Source organism: Monodelphis domestica, chromosome 8 (genome assembly GCF_027887165.1).
Source record: "Monodelphis domestica isolate mMonDom1 chromosome 8, mMonDom1.pri, whole genome shotgun sequence".
Lineage (NCBI taxonomy): Eukaryota > Metazoa > Chordata > Mammalia > Didelphimorphia > Didelphidae > Monodelphis > Monodelphis domestica.
Window position 1 is genome coordinate 179,443,758 of NC_077234.1, and position 19,631 is coordinate 179,463,388.

General features: G+C 37.0%; 1 long non-coding RNA gene across 1 annotated transcript in view; it reads right to left on the minus strand.

Moving 5' to 3' along the window:
• Nucleotides 1-6,332: 6,332 nt before the first annotated feature.
• Nucleotides 6,333-19,631, minus strand: part of LOC103105573 (uncharacterized) — a 90,387-nt gene continuing 77,088 nt past the window's right edge. The window contains exon 4 of the long non-coding RNA XR_008914200.1: nucleotides 6,333-6,782. This is a non-coding gene — a long non-coding RNA (uncharacterized LOC103105573). The remainder of the gene's footprint in view (nucleotides 6,783-19,631) is intronic.

A 19,631-nucleotide genomic window follows, 5' to 3' on the forward strand; every position in this document is an offset into this window, starting at 1 on the left:
AGAAGGGCTTAATAAGTGGTCTATTTATTTGTTTGTAATTTAAAAACAATAGACTACCTGAAAGTCATGATCAAAATATATTTCAAGAAATCATGAATGAAAACTTCTCAGTTGCATGTAGAAAAGGAGTCATAATGTGAAAAATAGAAAAGTCCACTAGTTACCCCATGGAAAGAAATGCCAAAACAAAAGTGCAACAGACTTCATAGGAAGGTTTTCCCTCTTTGAAAGTCTCGGAGCAAACGTGGAATGATAACACATAGTAATGATTTCTTAGAGGATATGGTTTAGGCTAAATGGCTGTTAAGGTAACTTTAAATTCTATGATTTTGAGATTCTTTCATTTTGTGATTGAGCAACTCTATGTATGAACTCTTCGTGACACCATTTGGGATTTCATGACAAACTAAAGTAGTTTGCCAATTTACAAATGAAGGTGGTCAGGAAGACCTGAGTTCAGGTTTGACCTCAGACATTAGTTGTACCCATTTGCCTCAGTTTCCTCATCCATAAAATGAATTAGTGGAAGAAATGGCAAAACACATTCCAGTATCTTTGCCAAGAAAGCCCCAAATGAGGTTATAAAGAATTGGACACAACTGAAAAACAACTCAACAACAAAATAGAGCAGTAGATAGAGGGCTGGTCCTGGAACCTGAAAGAATTGAATTCAAAAACCTGCTTCAGATACAGACTGGCTGTGTGACCCAGGACCAATCACTTACCCCAAATGGCTCAGCTTCCTTATCTGCAGATTGAGCAAGAGAAGGAAATTGCAAACTAATCTGGTATCCTTTCTAAGAAAACCCCAAACTGGGTCTTGGATAGTTGGACGTGACTGAAACAACTGAATAATAAAAATTCTATGTCCTTGCTCCTCATCCATGACATCCTTCAAGGTCTAGCTCAAATTCAATTCAAAAAAGTATCTTGAAACCCAGTGGCTTGTCAGTTCTGGGAGGGGGGAGGAAAGAGGATGGGAAAAATCATGAATCTTGTAACCTAGGAAAAATATCCTAAATAAATGAATAAAAAAAGATTATGAACTTTTCAAAACAAAAACAAACAAACAAAAAGATCATCTTCACAGTGTTTACTGTGTAGGCAATGTGTAAATTCTTGAGAATAAAAAAGATGAAAATGACACAGCTCCTGTCCTCAAAGAACCTAGCATCTGCCTTTGGTACAGATAGGCCCAATACAATGTTGAGTATTATGGTGATAAAAGATAATGTGTGTGAAGAATGTTGAGAAAGAAAAAAGCATATTCGTGTCGGGGTGAGTTGGGATAGGAAAGCTTTCTGGAGGGCATGATGGTTAAATTCAGATGTGAAAGAAGGATTTCGGTCAGGTAGACCTATAGAACGAGTCCCATTTTTGGTGACAGTTTTGGCTACAAAGAAAAGTGTATGAAGGAAAGCAATATGAAATGGGGCTGGAGAGACAGTTTGGAGGTTGATTATGAAGAACATTAAATGCCAGGTCAGGAAGTATAATTTATCCCTTAGCTAAGTAGAGCACAACTAAGCAAGGAAGTCTATTGTCAGACTTGTACAATGGAAAATCATTTTTTAACTCTTTGAAAGATAAAACTGGGCCTGGAAATAGAAAAATAAAAATAAAAATGTATAAGTATTTACTAAAGGGGTATGCCCTGGAGGTCTAACATAGGAAGAGGAATAGCAATAGAGATTCCTAATGATTCAGAGGTGACAAAATCAAAGAAAGGAGCCAGTAAAAATGTTTATATCCTTGGAAGATAACACAACAAGCAAAAATAAAACCAAAAACTCAGAAAGGAGTCAAATTTGACCTCAGATAGATTGGCAAGATTGGGTGAAATAGAGTTCATTACTAGAAATGACTGGAAAAGGGATAAGAAGGCAAGGCCAAATTGTATTTTCTGCATATAAGATTTCTTCATATAAAAACATAGTAGCAGAAGATTTAAAAAGTGGAGAGTATTCAAATAAAAATTATTAGAAAGAGAAAAGAAAGAAATTATGTTTTCATGAGAGTAAACCAAAGGCTACCTGGAAAGAAAAAAAATAGTAAATGAGTTCAAGAAATAGAACTGGACCCTGAAATGGAAGAATACCATGTAGCTAGGTAGCACAAATGATAGAACCATAGGCCAGGAAATCAAGAAGTTATGGGTTCAAATTCAACTTTAATCATTTACTCGCTATGTGACCCATGCAAGTCTCTTAACTTCTGTCTACCTCAGTTTCCTCAGTCATAAAATGGGAATAACAATAGAGCCTTATTGTTGGGAGGAAACAATGAGATAATATTTGTAAAGTGCTTAGCCTAGTGCCTGGTACTTAGTAAGTGTTTAAGAAATAAATGTCTGTTTTCTTCTCTTCCCCTTAAAATAGTGAATGAGTAGGAAGGCCTTCAATTTTCTGAACATCTTCTGGAGCTATCTGTCTGCCTGTGGCAGAACAACTATAAATTTTTTGATATACCATACTGAAATTTTGTCTTAAAATGTGGAGCTAGGAAAGGAAGTTCCTACTCTGGGTATAATTCTGACCAACAAGAAGCAACGGGCTCCCACAGAAAAAATGGTGGGAAACTTGGGGAAAGATGGCTCTGTGTTAATATTTATGATAGAGAAGTCATAGAACCTGGCATACCCTAGATCCTATCAGAGTAGTCATTCATAGGTTGATTGTTGTCCTTACAATGCCATCATTGGTGATGTCTTTTGACTTGCTCATAAATTGAATTTAAGTGAGGCACAATTGTACAAAGTCATTGGCCATCAAAGTCTAGTGACAAGACAAAAGTCAAGAAGACTGGTGATGGTCCGGGATGCAGTGGCTGAAATTGGTCTCTTCAATGTCTAGCCATTGGACAGATGGGATCCCAAAGCCTAAATAGGAAAAAAAATTGAGGTAAGTGGAATAGAAAGACCTTAAAAATGAAATTCTAAGGAAATAAATTAAAGGAATGGGATTAGTAGTAAAGGGGGAAGATTATGTAAAGTTATCACTATTGATATTCAACATAATTAAAAGAGGAGGTGAAAGCAAGGACTGACAAATGAGGATGAACACAATAGAGTGGCTCAGTACCCTAGGAATAATACTTGAGAAGAACTAAAAGTCAGGGTGATCTCAAATTGGTAAGGGAAACTAAGGAGAAGAAAAGGGGCTTGTTTGTTGATTTGTTTAAAGTTATATTAGGAACAAAAGAAAGATCAGTGAAGGAAAAAATGACAGGGCTGAATCAGGAGTGGATGGGACACTGATAATTGATGCCTGAGTGAAGGCAAAGCTTTTCTATTTAAGTTTTGCTTCTGTTTTCTCTGACAAAAAAAAAATGATGATTAGACTGGAAAGAATAACCACCTTCCCCCACCACCAAAAGAAAAAAGGTGAATGGTAAGTCAAATACCAAAGTAATAATAGAAACATATGATGACTTCAAGTCACTAGGCCTAAATAAGTAACAGTCGCTGTATGGAGAGAACTGACAGATATAATTGCTTATTAGCAAACTATTTTTGAAAGATTATAGAGAATAGGAGAGGTGTCATAAGATTAGAGGAAGATAAATGTCCCTTTTTCCTGGATGGCAACAAGGTGCCACAGTGGATAGACTTACAGGTCTGAAATTAGGAAGATCTTAGACAGAGAGAGAGAGAGAGAGAGAGAGAGAGAGAGAGAGAGAGAGAGAGAGAGAGAGAGAGAGAGAGAGAGAGAGAGAGAGAGAGAGAGAGAGAGAGAGAGAGAGAGAGAGAGAGAGAGAGAGAGAGAGAGAGAGAGAGAGAGAGAGAGAGAGAGAGAGAGGAGAGAGAGAGAGAGAGAGAGAGAGAGAGAGGGAGAGAGAGAGAGAGAGAGAGAGAGAGAGAGAGGAGAGGAGAGAGAGAGAGAGAGAGAGAGAAGAGAGAGAGAGAGAGAGAGAGAGAGAGAGAGAGAGAGAGGGAGAGAGAGAGAGAAGAAAAGAAAGAAGAAAGCAAAAAGAAAGAAAACCTGCAGAGAGGAAATAGCACTGTAATTAAGACTAGCTTCATTTTTCTTGCCAAGTATCATGCTACAATCCATATCAACCAATGGCCTATTCCCACTCTTGGGGAAATCTGTAAGGGACCTGGTATTAGTCTTATTATCCCCTACAGCTGGAAAGCCCATCATTTAATTACCAATTTTTCCTTCTTGTCAAATTGGATCTGAAAAAATGAAACCATTTTCCTAGAATGATGAGAAATCCATGGCAACTACCACATCCAACTTCTAAAGCCATATTGCAAGGATTATGTGGTGAATTGAACGTTGTTACTCTGAAAAGCAACCAGGGATTATCTATCAGATAAAAATGTACTAAGATGCAACATTTAGGATGATCTAATTTAGCTCACAGATTCATGAGAGAAAACTAGATCCAATGAAAGGTAAGAAAAGTCTTTTACTCATATAGGAAGGCAAATAAAAAGTAATTGTCTTCTCTACCAGCATTTTAAAATACATTTCTTCTGGTGGAAGACAGGATTGCTTAAGTCATATTTAGCCCATATAATTACAAGTCATAAGTCTTTCCATTTATCATCATATCAATCAGTCAGTTGGTTGGATGAAAACAGAAAATTCATTTGATTTTTCTATTTGGTGGCAAGAATAAGGGATTAACAAGGAATAAGCTGTATGTATTGCATTGGAGGTTAGGGGGAAAAAACAATCTAGCCCCTGTCTGTTATCCCAAAGCTTTATCTTTCTACCCACCTGTGCATTCATGTCATAAACACTATCGGTCCCCAAACAGCAATGATGAGGGAGCAGCCCACACTTGAGGAACCTGGTTCCTAAGAAATAGATACATAATCCTCAAGAAGAAGAAGAAGCATTCTGATTTGACTAGGATTACAGAATCAGCAGAGAAGGCTGTTGCTTAGAAACTTTCCCCTTCACACACAAATACCATGTAAAATTACTATGACAAAGGGACAAATTATAACTAAATAAGGACATCTTCCTATGGGCCAAGTTATTTATAAAATATTCTGTATCTTTTAATGTTTATTTATCTCCAAGTCAGTTTTTTGTCTGATGTATACAACATGCACAGGTACTAAGCACAGTTTCCCCCCTATGTATCTTAAAAGAATTCTAAACCACTTGGTTTTTAATCCAAAGAGCAATTTTGAGGCATTGAGTTTTTATTCAAGACTTTTCCATATGATTTAAAATTTTTTCTAGTGCTTTATTAGGAAATAATTTGCTTAGCAGGCCAAAAATTTTGCCAAAACTTTCCAAGTGCCTCAGGTCCTGGGTTTGAATGGTCTAAAAGTCATGGGATGTGTCACTGTGGTTGTTCATCATCAGATCTACAATGCAGTATATTTTGTTTCTTTATGCCACAGATGATGTGATTACTTCCTGTTCTTTGTTTTTGGTATTAATTAAGCGAATTTTTTTTTCTTGTATTGAACATACATTTCAGTAAATCTTTTAATTGTACTATTTAGATAGTGCCAGACTTGTAAAGTTCAACCAATATTGATCTCTCTTCTTCATGGTTGGACTTATTGACTGATTACATAAAGCTTGATTATTTGCTATATTATATTCCTCCCTAATTAGCTTATATCTTTCTAATTAGATCCTTGAGGTTAGGGCCCTTAGCCTTTACATTCTGATGCAGGTTTCTCCCTTGTCTAGGCAGTATTCTAGCAAATTCAATAAACATAAATTGATGCAAAGTGAACTGAAGTGAAGGTCACAAAATCATAAGATTTTATTGCTGAGAGGAACTTTCAAACCTCCCCATTTTACAGTTGAGGAAACAGCACTTATTGAAGAGCTGGATCTAGAACTCATATCCCCTGACTCTTGGTCTAGAACTCTTTTTAGGACACTTAGCTAGATGCTTTGAACCAAATCCAACCAAACCTTTCCCTATTACCATGCCAAAAATTAAAAAAAGGAAAGTTCACAGTTTCAGTGACTATGCAATTAAACAATTGATTTTCAATCCAGGTCATTTGTCATTTTAAAAAGTAGTAACCCATTTTGCAAGTCTTTGTAATACAGAAGCATTGTTCCATTAGTGCTTGTCAAAGTGATTAGGCCATTTTATCTCCCAAGTGATTGACAGATTTTAATTTTGAAATTAAAAATTGACAATGATAACTTTCATGAAATTTCACTTGTATCTTTTTCAAAAATGCCAAAGCCATAATGCTACTCATAATGGAATCACTAGACACCTTTGTTAGAAATGCCATAGTTGCCTTAAGATAAAAGACTGTGACATCTTGGTTTCCATTTATAGTTTTACAAAATGTCATATAATCACCAATCTAGGCATAGAGGAGATCTTAGACATTATTTAGTCAAACCAAACACCTTTATTTTCTAAAAGATCATTGATAAGATAAACTAAAAGACCAAAAGATGCAAAAAAAAAAGTGAGACACAAAGAAGTCAAATTACTTGACCAAGATCACACAAGTGAGATTTGAACTCAGGTCTTATAACTACCAGACAACTAAGAATCTGACCTGAAATGACTCATCTTCCTGAGTTCAAATCTAGCCTCAGATATTTATTAGCTGAGTAGTCCTGGGCAAGACCCTTACCCTTGTTTGCTTCATCTTCCTCGTTTATAAAAGGAACTGGAGAAGGAAATGGCAAACCATTCCAATATCTTTGCCAAGAAAACCCCAAATGGGTCATGAAGAGTCAGACATAGCTCAGCAACAATTTGTAATAACAAGATCAAGTCTCTTTTCATGTTATCCCAGCTTTGGTTGCTTTTACATCAGTGTTGACATTTTCCTGAAAAGGAAAAAAAAAGATAATTCTTATATAATAATTAAACGTTTGTCCAAATTAAAATTTTTGTCCCTTCCCAATCATGGTTTTCAGATGGTTTAAGATCACTTAGAGTCTGGTTTTATAAAAATCTAGATAAATTGGAGAGAGGTTCTACTACAAAGATCATATCTTCTTCCTTGCAATTAAGACTTGAACACATATCATTCCCTATGTGATAAACCTCCAGTTCTGATGGAAAGACCAACTCACCTTGAATGGGAAAGAGTCTAGCTGGATCCCAGTCAGAGATGTCATTATAACCATTTAAAAGATGCTGAGCTTTCAAGCTACTGTTAGCCTGACTTCTATTGTTTAACAATATAATTTTGGAGATGTCAGTTCTGGGGGTTAAGTTGAATTGGTATATTAAGGCAGTAGATTGTACACAGATGCTGACTTCTCTCTTAGCATGAGCCTCGATGTGGATAAAGGGTGCATACACTAATGAATAAGCTCTCAAAGTGTCTTATTCATGTGAATTTCTGTTTCAGGATAATATTCTACAGGCTCTTTCCATCAATACTGTACATTTTTGAATGCCAAAGTCAGAGGCTTCATGCTCTTAGCCAACCATGTTCTATTCCTCTGAGTGTGAATAATTAGATGAATATATCTGAAGAAATACAGCCAATACATTAAAACTTAGAGGTTCTGAAGATGTTGCACTCAAGACTTCCTGATTCCATGCCCAGAATTCTACCGCCACCCCTGGTACTGTTCTGTTAGTATGAGCAAGCCATTTAATTCTCTCTGTTCACCACTTTTCTTCATCTATAAAATGAGGCAGTTGATCTTTAAGAGCTATTCCAGACCTAAAATTCTTTAAAATAATTACCACCAAATTATCATCGTAGTCTCCTTAAAGGAGAGGGAGTGGGATATATTTAATAGAGAATTGACCTTAGAATCGGTAAGATCTGGGTTAAAACCCCATCTTTGAGATTTATCAGCAATTCTAACCAGAGCAGGCTATTTAGCATCTCACTGAGCTAGGCAGTTCTTTAGGAAAATAAGTTCCAGAGATAGAGTGACCTGCATCTGAAATAGATTTTTCATCTGGGACTTCCTGAAGACCAATATTATCACAGATCCAGCCTCTATCTCCTCTCTCATTCTCCCTTCAACAGACAGACATTAAAATCTATTCAAATGTTGTGACTCATTTCAATCCACACAAAATGTCTGTGGTCATTTACAAATGACTCTTTTACCCAATGATACACTAAGGCGAACATGCATGTTAGTCTAATGATTAAATAGCAGATTCTCCACATTTACTGATTCAGAGTCTCCCTTTCCAGGTTCAGTGATCTGATGTAACATAGACCAGAGTGGCCATACATTCCCCTAAGCAAAAGAGCCCTAGCATCCCCAGGACTGGAGTTTTTTCTTCCTCTTCACCCCTCCTTTTCCCCCTGTACCCTTTTTCTTGTCCTTCTGAAATCCAGTTGAAAATCTTTCCTCTCCCCACGGTGTCATCAGTGCCACGATGGGTATGTGTTTCATTGCCATGGATTGCTAAGCAACAGAGCCCTGTGTTCTGCCAACTTTCCTTTCATGCTGACAATCTGAATTTCACATGAGTTGTGTTTTCTCGAGTGCCCTGCACATTGGGAACAGTGACGAGGAGATGTCTCATCAACTACGCACACGGAAATTGCCACTGGCTGCACCTGTTAGTGATTTCTCTGAATAGTTTAGATGTCATTATTGTGGCATGCCATTCCAAAAAAAATTATTTTCAATCACAAGCTATTAACCATCAATGGACTGATGTCAAAGAGCTGGGAAAGCTTGATGACATAATCTCTGGGCCACATGAAGAACAAATGATCTTAGTTGTAAATATGAAAACAAAAAAAGCTGGCACAAACAAGTGGACTACCGAAAAGGAATTTGTTCAGCATTGTTGATTGTTGTTTTGTATGAAAATGTGGCCACATTATTTTGTAGACTTAATTTTCACTATCTACTAAAAGCAATATGCTGATTAAAAATTATATGAGAGGTAATATGGTATAGGCAATAGGGAATAGAAAGCTAGTCTTTGAGTGAGGCAACCAGGTTTCCCCTCCTCTCTCTGACAGATATTACTGGCTATGAGACACTAGCCAAATATAACTTCTTGGTGCCCTACGAACTTCCAAGCAATTCCCCCAAGACAGTCCATGAACTTGTTTTTAATACTTTGATAATTGTATTTGAATATGAAATTTATCTAATTTAAGATCCAATTTCAAGCCCTATTCTGAGAAGGGATCCAGAGGCTTCCCTAACCTGCCAAAGTGGATCCATGACATCCTCAAAAGATAAGAACTGATGCTCTAAGTATATAAGGTGTTGGGGAGGTACCAACCGATGGGGAGTTTCATTCGTGGGAAATCCTATATGTCAGTGAAATGACACATTCAAGTTGTCATCCCTAATTTTCACTGAAGCTTGATATAGTGACTAATCAGCCTTGGAATCAAAAAGATCTGAGTGTAAATACTGGGCTCTGAAAAACAATCGCTGGGTGATTTAGGGCAGGTCACTTTACCTCTGGGTGGCTCTGGCAGTCTCTCTGACTAAAGGTTAGAGAGCAGATGTAAATCTTCATCTATGGAAATTGTTCCCTTGTTAGGAGTTCTGGGTGCTAATGAAGTTATGGCTCTCTCATCTCCTTCTCACCTATGTGTATATGTACATATATATTTATTTACATACATCTCTCACCCAGGAGGGGCAGAGCCTTTTTCTTGTTCTTGAATAAATTTTCATGTTCTTGAATAAATTTTCTTGAATAAATTCAAGAAAATAACAAAAAAGTTATTTTGCTCTTTTCTTCATAGTGGTCTATGTATACATACAAAGTATCCTTGCCATGGCTGAACTACACTAGGGTATTTATTTTGTTTTGTTTTATGAGATCTGTGATTTCATGGGGGAAACTCTCAGGTAGATATTTCCTTTGTGGTGGTGGCTGTTGTTCAATCATGTCAGACTTTTTATTACCCCACTTGAGGTTTTCTTGGCAAAGATACTGGAGAAGTTGGCCATTTTCTTCTCCAGCTTAGCTTACAGATGAGGAAACTTATTCAGTCACTTGGCCAGTATCACATAGCTAGTAAGGATCTCAGGGCAGATTTGAACATTGACTCCAGCCTTGATCTCTATCCACTTGCCTCTTCAGTTGCCTCATTTCCAATGTAAATTGTTTGATTCTCAGGGACTAGTTTAAAGAATTACTGAGAGGTGATACTACTTACCCAGAGACACACAGAGGGAAGTAGAACTCGAACCTGAGTCTCCCCAACTCTGAGACCAACTATTTGTCCAATATGTCCAGCTGCCCTAGATTGTCTCGAGTACAATGTCTTTATGATATAGTAGGCTGTCTTTATGAATATTAGAGCCCCAAACAATTTATTACCTGATGACCAATTTTCTATTGCTAAAACCATTCAAATTTATCTCTGAGATCTGTTCTTGAAGACTTGCCAATTATAGTACTTGCCAGAGCTTGAGTTCCATCTAGGATGGCCTTCACACACCTGGGTGACCCCCATGCCACCATGAGAACTTCCATAGCAGTTATTCTGGTGGCATCCTAATACTGTGCAATGCTACATCAACTGGAGTTGTATTTCCTATATCTGAAAACCAGTATATCTTACGAGTTGTATAATAGTCTATGTCCAAAGTAAGTTTTAAGGTTCAAATAAATCATGGTAATAAGAGGAATATCACGTATTGCTAAAGCGTTATTCTCTCAAGAAAACCAATGACTCACCGTTTCTATAGCTCTAAAACATCCCTAGTATCTTAATATTTTTTCTTTTTTCTTTTTCTCTTTCCTTCACAAAATCCAGCCAAAGTGCTAACAATTTCAGTGATTAGGGAATTTTGGAGATGGGAGGAAACTCAAAGATCACCTAGTCTAATTTGCCCTTGAAAGGAACGCACTAGTATTATGTGCCCCCAAACCAGCCATTTGTTTTCTGCTTGAAGATATCCAAGGGTATCTTTAGCAAATTATCACGCTCAGAGATAGCTTCAATTTATAGGAGCTTTTCCTGACCGCTTAAATTTTCCTCTCTGCAACTTCTTCTGTTCATTGTTCCTACCTATACCTTGAAAGGATGATCAGAAAAAGTCAGGCTCTTCAAGACAGTTGTTACATTAAGCTTTAATTTTCTTTTTGGGGGTCAAATGTCCTGAGTTCCTTCAATTGGTCTTCATATGACATGAACCCAGTACCCATTCATCATCTGGTTGCTCTCAAATTGACGCTCTCTAGGAAATCAGAGTCCCTGCCAAATTTTGGTAAGCAGAACTAAATCTAAAAAGGACCACAGATATGATCTGACTAGAACCCAAAACATAGAACTCTCTTATTTTGGGAAATTGAACCTTTAAAAAAATCCTATCCTTAACTCACACTAGACTTTTTTGACTGTTATATCAAATATGTACTATAGACTCAATATATATTATATATATTTTCACATAGATGTTTTGACTCAAAGTGAGTTTAACCAAAATTCATAAAATCATTTTCAAATGATAATCTAACTTCCCCTCCTGTTTTGAACTTTGAAAAACTATTTTTTAAAGCCAAGTATAAGATGTTACAATTATCCCTTTTATCCCTAACTAGGTAGCACTATTGGGTTTATACACTGACCTAACAGTAAAATTCCTCTCTCCCATAGGATCATGTACAATCTCATCCGGGCTCTCCCAGAAGATAAACAGACTTTGGGGGAGGCTAAAAAAACAAAATCTTTCCTGGTAGATGTTCTCTGTCATAGTAACTCGCTGATATCTCCCCAAGAGGGTTATTGTAATTTCATTAAGCTATTTTAGGAACTCGGTAGCTCCCTTATTGATAAAAATAATAAACAGAATAATGCCAACCGCAGATTCCTGGGAGACTTCTCTGGACATGTGTTCCTACGCTGAGATGGAACCATTAATGAGCAAGCCTTTGGGGTTCAACTTTTGAGGCAGTTCCAAATCTATTTGATTATGGTAGTGAGTGTGCTCTAGCCTTCCCTTGCTCAGTGAGGCTGCAACATCTGTTTTTCAGTGTTCTAGAGCAATGGTGTCAAACTCAAACAGATTCGGACTACGTAAGGATCTCTGCTGTCTGTGTATTAATTTGGAAAACCAAATATTAACATTACCCATGTTCAATTGTCTTCTTATGTCTTTTGTTAAATATTCCCTAACCACGTTTTAATCTGGTTTCTGGGCATTTGAGTTTGCATGTTTGATGCCTCTGTTCTGGGATGCTCTGGGTTTGGAGCTGTGCCTCCTTCTCTCCTTGACATGATCGCGGCCCTGACTGTATTCTCCCCGGGGTTAGGACCAGTGACTAGCCCTCAGTTCCATGGAGCCACTGAATATCAAATTACTTTTATCCAGGGATATTTACATATTTTTAATTTCTAGCAAGAATGAACACAGCAACATTTCCCTAATGCTTCAGGGACATATTCTTCCCTATTTCTCAGGAGAATAGCTTCAACTTAGCTCAGTTCTTATGAGTACACTACAACTTAGTGTTCACAACCAATTTATACACAGTCAAGTCAACCATTAAAGTAGCCTAAATAACATAACAAAAATGCTACCTAGATGAGACTATATAGAAGCAATGTGGTAGGGTGGGCAAAGAGGTCTATCTGGAAAGAACTAGGCTCAGATCCTGGCTTTGAAACTTAATAGGTATCTTACCCGTTGTCTCTCTCAGCTTTAGTTTCCTCATCTGTGAAATGGGGATGATGCTTCAATGTATCTGCAATGTCACTGAAATGGAGACTACCAAATGATGTGCCTGGCAACCCTACCAAATGTCTCATCGTGTTTGTCTTTTATTCATTTGCTCCTGTAAATCTTCTACACAGTATCTACATCATGTACTAAGTGGCTTTTTCTCAGTCTCGTAACAATGTGTAGAAGATCCCCATGGAGTGCATGGGCAATCCATTGGTGAGCCTTCACTCTTGCTTCTAAGTAGCCCACCTTTCTTGCTAATCATACATTATCTCTGTTAACAATCCTTTTACTGTTTCTGCATGACGCCTCATGGGCAATATACTGCAGCCTACTTGTGACTATTTTGTGTCTCTCCTTGTCCTCTGGGTGATCTGAAATTTAAGTCTTTAAATCTTGGAAAACATGGAACAAGCCTAGAGGAACACTGATATTCAAAGGATAAGCTTTTGTTTTAGGGAGAAGCTTATGTCCATTGAATCACTCCACAATTTCTTGAAGGCAATCTAATCAGCTGTCCTTTGTAAATTCAGTTTGGGGCTTAGGCAACTATCCACCCATAATGTCTCTTCAATATTTATGTATTGATGAATTATCTCTATTGGTTGTACATCCACTTTCATAGCTTCATCTGGATAATATGTCTTGATAGGTTAATTATATTGAAACATTTATATGACATTTTAATGTTTACAAAGCACTTTATATATATATATATATTATTTTGCTTATTCCTCTACAATATTCCTGTGATATAGGTGTTATTATTATACCAATTTTACAGGTGACAAAACTGAGGCTTTGAGAGGTTAAGTAACTTGCCCAGGTTCTCACAACTATAAGATAACTGAAGCAGGATTTGAACTCAGGATAGAGCACTAGACCTGGATTCAGGAAGACCTGAGTTCAAATTCTGCCTTAAACATTGTGTGACTCTAAGCAAATCACTTAACCTCTCTTTGCCTCCATTTAGTAGTAGTCTCTCCGTAACCGAGGATGATGATTGTCTTTGTGCATTTTCATCTATGGTGTATAGATGAGTGTGCCCAAAGACACTTGTGCGTGAAGGAGATTTAAGTGGAAAAGTCGATGCACAGAGACAGTCCCACTCTCTCGGCGTTGGAAGCCTGGGTCCAGTGGCACGTAAAGTCATTACACCTGGAGACTTCCTCAGTGGCATTGGATGGCCGTGTTGTCTTTTGTGCTCCAACACGCCCTGAGCACTCCACAGTGCTTTGCTGCGTCGCCCTCTCAGCCGTTGAACCTTCTTGTTGGTTTCTTCCATCTGTTCAGCCGAAGCAGTCTTCACATGCTGGGTGAGCAAAGCCTTGGTTCATCAGGGGTTGACGTCGACCCGATGGCTACCCTCACAAGGTTTAGCTGGCCTGCCGAAGCCGTTGCCTGGGGTGTGGCCGCCGCCACATGCTAGCAGCTACTGGGAGCCACAAGTGAGAACTGGGGGTCAGGTGGGGGTCAGAGGCTGGAGAGCTGCCCTAGGAGGGCACGACAAGCCCTCCATACCAGAGATACTACCCCTCCCTGAGCATTTGTAAAGGATTATTAATAATATAACATTTCTGAAACACATTGTACAGCACCTGATACATAGTAGACCCTATATAATGCTTATTTTTCCTTCCCCATTACTACTACTACTACCTCTACTACTACTACTACTACTACCTTTCTTCTTTCTCCTGGCTTCTAGTCCTGACTCCAAGTCCAACATGTTAATCACTGTACTGACTAGCTGCCTTATACTTAATATACTTAGGGTTGAATATAGAACAGATAATATACTTGGAGCTGAAGGAGTGAAGGAGACCTTAGAGTCCATCAATTCATTATGTGTACTTTATAGATGAGGAAACTGAGGCTTTCAGAGGTTTTGGCTTTCCTAAGTTCTCACGGCTAGTAAAAGGCATATGAAGGATTTGAACTTTGCTTTTTCTAACTCTAAGCCCACCACTTTATCTACCACATCATGCTTTTTTTTTTTTTCTGTAGCATGATTATTTTATTGCCAGCTATATAAAAAGTTTGTCTTTCTTTCTCTTTCCTTTCTCTTTCTTCTTTCTTTCTTTCTTTCTTTCTTTCTTTCTTTCTTTCTTTCTTTCTTTCTTTCTTTCTTTCTTTCTTTCTTTCTTTCTTTCTTTCTTTCTTTCTTTCTTTCTTTCTTTCTTTCTTTCTTTCTTTCTTTCTTTCTTTCTTTCTTTCTTTCTTTCTTCCTTCCTTCCTTCCTTCCTTCCTTTCTTTCTTTCTTCCTTCCTTCCTTCCTTCCTTCCTTTTTCTTTCTTCCTTCCTTCCTTCCTTTCTTCCTTCCTTCCTTCCTTCCTTCTTCCTTCCCTCCCTCCCTCCTTCCTTCCTTCCTTCCTTCCTTCCTTCCTTCCTTCCTTCCTTCCTTCCTTCCTTCCTTCCTTCCTTCCTTCCTTCCTTCCTTCCTTCCTTCCTTCCTTCCTTTTTTCCTTCCTTCCTTCCCTTCATATAAACCTCACTTCTTCCAAAGCAAAGTCCATTATATCTCTTTTGTCCTATAGACATCTTTGTCACAGTCATAATACTATTTATGTTGACGTGGAATAAGCATTTATAGTAATGTATCTTTTCTAGTAATAATGACTTAATGAATGCAAGATTATCATTAAGACTCCTTATTTATTGTAGCTGCACTGCCTTGTTAATCAAAATTGAAGCATTCATGATCACTTGTAGAATAATCTGCACTATCAGAGAAAAACAACTATAATGAAAGCAAAGAAAAATGAATCTTCAGGTAAACTTTGCCATCATTACCATTGTACAGTTACCTACATTTTAATTTGGCTACAGTTTAACTTGTGAAATATAAATCAATCACAATATTAGATCAACTGATTTTTTTTTTAGAAAGAAGAGTAATCTTGCTCATTGTCAAAAGAAAATCATTCAAGATTAAATAGCCTTTCCTTTAATAAAAACTTAAAATAATAAATGTGTACAATTTATGTTTTTTTCAGAGTGTTTAAGAAGTTGATAATTTTGGCTACAAATGCCAAATGTTTTTTTAAAACCTTTTAAACATGCTATACAGAATTCAATTTTAATCAGTTATAATAAGTGATGATACTTCTCACAGGAGGAAATACAGTGCTACCCTTAAGCCCTTACTGTATGCCATCCACTTCAGCTCTGCGTTATTAGGCATCTTACCTTTCATTATTTTTAAGAGAAGATGAAGGATATGCCGCATGCTTTGAAGAACTGAAAATAGTTTTAATGTTATACTTACTGAAGGTTAACTCAGAGAGAGTTAGCCTTACAAGGAGAGAAGTTAAAACTAGATGAAGAAGCTTCATATGATGCACCGTGTGAAGCAGCCAGGGAAGCAAAACAGCAAAAGTTCTTGGAGGTGAGGGGAAAAGGACCCCAAAATAAATATAAAAAACAGAGCTGCTTTTTTATTTATTTGTAAATTGCACTAACAGAAGCTTGTTTATCATTGTTTATTCTCTGCCTATCTTCTCAGAAGTCTCAAGGGCAAGTTAATGAGCCTTTTACAAATAGAAAACTACAAATTGTAGCATGCAATCACATGCCTACTGTGATTACTATTGTTCAGTGTGGGATTCATAGGTGCCATTTGACTTCAAAAATAAAAATATTGGGTGATATTCTTTGTGTTCCTTAAAGAAGAGCTATTATATTTTTCTTAAGTATGCCTTTCCCAGAAACATAAATGTGTTTTTTTTAACAAAGGAAATATTGTAGCCAAACAAACTTCTTAGTAATAACTAATAAATACTTTTTGATTATTAAGTCCCCCCAAAACCCTTACTTACTAACTTACTGAAGGTTATCTTCGTAGCTTCATAATGAGGCAGATGGACCTCCACTGCTTTTGTGAAGAGGCTTTTTTATTTTTATTTATTTTTTTAATTTAAATATAAAATTAAAAGTGTTTATTAATTATATGTAAAGGTAGCAACCCTGCATTTTTAACACGTTTGATTTTTCCTCTGTGGACACTTAGACCAAACTATTGTGCGTAATTATGAATCTCATTGTAGAGACAGTATTAGGGCTTGATGAAATCAGCACAAGGATCTTCACAAATGGGATCATCTGGAGGACCTGAGTAGGTCTTTCCTTTTTGCATCTATTCTAAGGATCCCTTTGGCAATCTATTGAAAGCTGCAGATTATTTCTCATAATAATGATTTTTAAATAATTAAAATAAAATTCATAAGGTTTCAAAGGAGATAAATTAAAACCATCAAACTATTAAAGACTATTCAGATACTTCTGTATAAGAATCCCTGAACTATAGAAAAACCTTCTGTTTGGACTCAAACTGGACATTGGTGTTGCCAGATGGTAAACATTCTTTGAAAAGCATATTTTTCTGTTTCCTGCCTCACTTGAATTAAATGGTTCCCAAACAAGATTATCTTTGTTATATCTTTCAAAAAATCTCATATAATTTTAACATCTGCTTTGGAGACAACTTCTTAGAGGAGAGCTTTTAAGGAAGCATTTCTCGATACTGAATCAAATGAGGTTTGTTTTTTTAATAATCAAAAATCCATAAGCTGAGTAGACACTTGCATTTTTCATACATTTCATTGAATTATGTGGTTTTAAAGGTATTAGGTATTATGGAATAGCTCTTACAAAAAGACTTGCTTTTTCTAGTACTTTTATTTTACATGATAAAATGTATTTGTAAATTATTATCATAAAGATTTTATAGAGATAGAAGATCAGACATATATTTAGTTATTTATATAAAATAACCCAAGTAAGCATAACATAATATTCAACCATTTTCAAACTTGTTTTTGTCCTTGAAAAAGGTTTCTAATGCTGTATATAATCCTAATTTTACTAAAGGAGGGTCTGAGGCATTGAGGATGAGGAAAGTGAGAGAGACAGACATTAAAGCAACTCAAATGGAAGGCCTGCCTTGATGCTGTTCACACAATCTTGCTTCCTCCTTGTCCCCAAACCTTCAGTATTTTCCACTTAGCATTAGTTTCTAATTTTAACTCAGTAGTCCCATTGCTAAGTGCACCACTGGTGGCAGTTATTTTGAAAGCAATTGGAGGCTCAGCATAGGGGCTTCCCTTCTCCTCCTTCAATAGTGTTTGTAGGGTTCTAGGGGAGCCCTGGGATCAGCATTTGCATACCCTCTCTTCAGAACGATTTGAACTCTATCAATGATCATATGGAACCTAACACATGTAGACCATGAAATCCTCCAACCTTTCCCCATCCCCACCCCCTACACACTACACTTTGCAAACACAATAGTTTTTCTTTACAAAGATAAAAGAGGGGGAAAGCTTCCTTTCTTTCGATTTTATAATGAACACATTGTGGAAAGGTTACATAAGCTGCCTGGGCACAGTCAGTTTCAATTATGTCTGCAGTGTTGGGGGAAAAAAGATTCAATCACATGGCCCCTGTTTTAATAATGAAGTCTTTCGGGGTATTTATTTCATGTTTCAATGCTGAAGTAGAGTGAGCTTGACAGGAAACAGGAGGGTGATGCTCCAAACAAGCCGTGTCCAAGTACAATGCTCATAACCCTGATTTATTAAATAACTTTGAGCCAGGATGCACGTGTGCAGCCCATTAAATGAGACAGTGTCAAGATGATTTGGAGAAGATGAAAGGAGTAGTTAATGGCAAACCCTGCTTGGTACAATCAGTGGTTGAAGCCACTTTTGCACTGTGTTCATACCTTCTCAGAACTGGCCACCATGTAGATTTGGTGATACTCAATGAAGTTTCGCATAAGCAATCAAGCTAAAGTAGATAAAAGGAAGCTACTGGTTTATTTCTCCAAGCCTATATGCAGAAAGTAGATTATTGTGAGCCAATAGTGGGAGAAATCGCTTGGGTTGCTACCTTGGCTAATGGTAACAACAATATATGATGATGATGATAATGTTAACTATTGGGGTATAGGAGCCATGTTGTATTGGATCACAGGAACTGATTGTTAAATTTTCAGTCTGAGTATTTACACTTTGGAAATCAACAAATGTTATAAATCAGGGTTTGATTCATTTTCTTGTTGATTTTTTAGACACGATGAAGAAAGTGTTAATAATGCAAATTAAGCTAAAATATGTAATGTATTTTTTTTCAGGGAGCCAAACATCTACAGCACAGCTATGATAATAGCTTACATGTATATGCATATATATTTGTGGGGATCAAATGAAAAATTATAGATCATGTACTTTGTAGAGCTTAAAGTGCTCTGTGTGTGTGTGTTTATAGGTATGAATTTCTGTGTGTAGACACAAAGGTCTACAAAGTATAAAAGAGAGAATATACATGCACGCAAAGGACATCATCTGTCAATCAAAAGGAACGTGACCTATAATTTCTTATTTGATCCTCACAAAATCTGGTGGGGTGGTACCATTATTCATACCTTACAGATATAGAAAGAGAGCCCAAGTTTTAAAAACTTGCTGAGATCAGAAATCTAATCATCATCTGACAGAATTGGAACTAAAACCATCTGGACAGACTTGCACAAAAATATAGCCTTGCTCTTTGTGGCAGCAAAATTTGGAAAATGGGGGGATGCCCTTCAATTGTGGAATGACTGAATAAATTGTGGTATCTGATGGGGATGGAATATTATTGTTCTGAAAGGAATGATGAATTGGAGGAATTCCATGTGACCTGGAAGGACCTCCAGGAATTGATGCAGAATGAAAGGAGCAGAACCAGAAAAGCATTGTACATAGAGATGGATACATTATGGCACAACCAAATGTAATAGATTTTTCTACTAGCCGCAATGCAATGATCCAGGACAATCCAGAGGAACTTATGAGAAAGAAACTATCCACATGCAGAGAAGGAACTATGGGAGCAGAAATGCAGAAGAAAAACATATGACTGATCATGTACTTTGATGGAGATGATTGGGGTTTTGGTGTTAAAAGATCTCTCTATTACAAATATGAATAACATGGAAATAGGTTTTGAACAATGGTACATATATGACCCATGGAATTGCTTGTCAGCCCTGGGAGGGGGGAAGGAAGG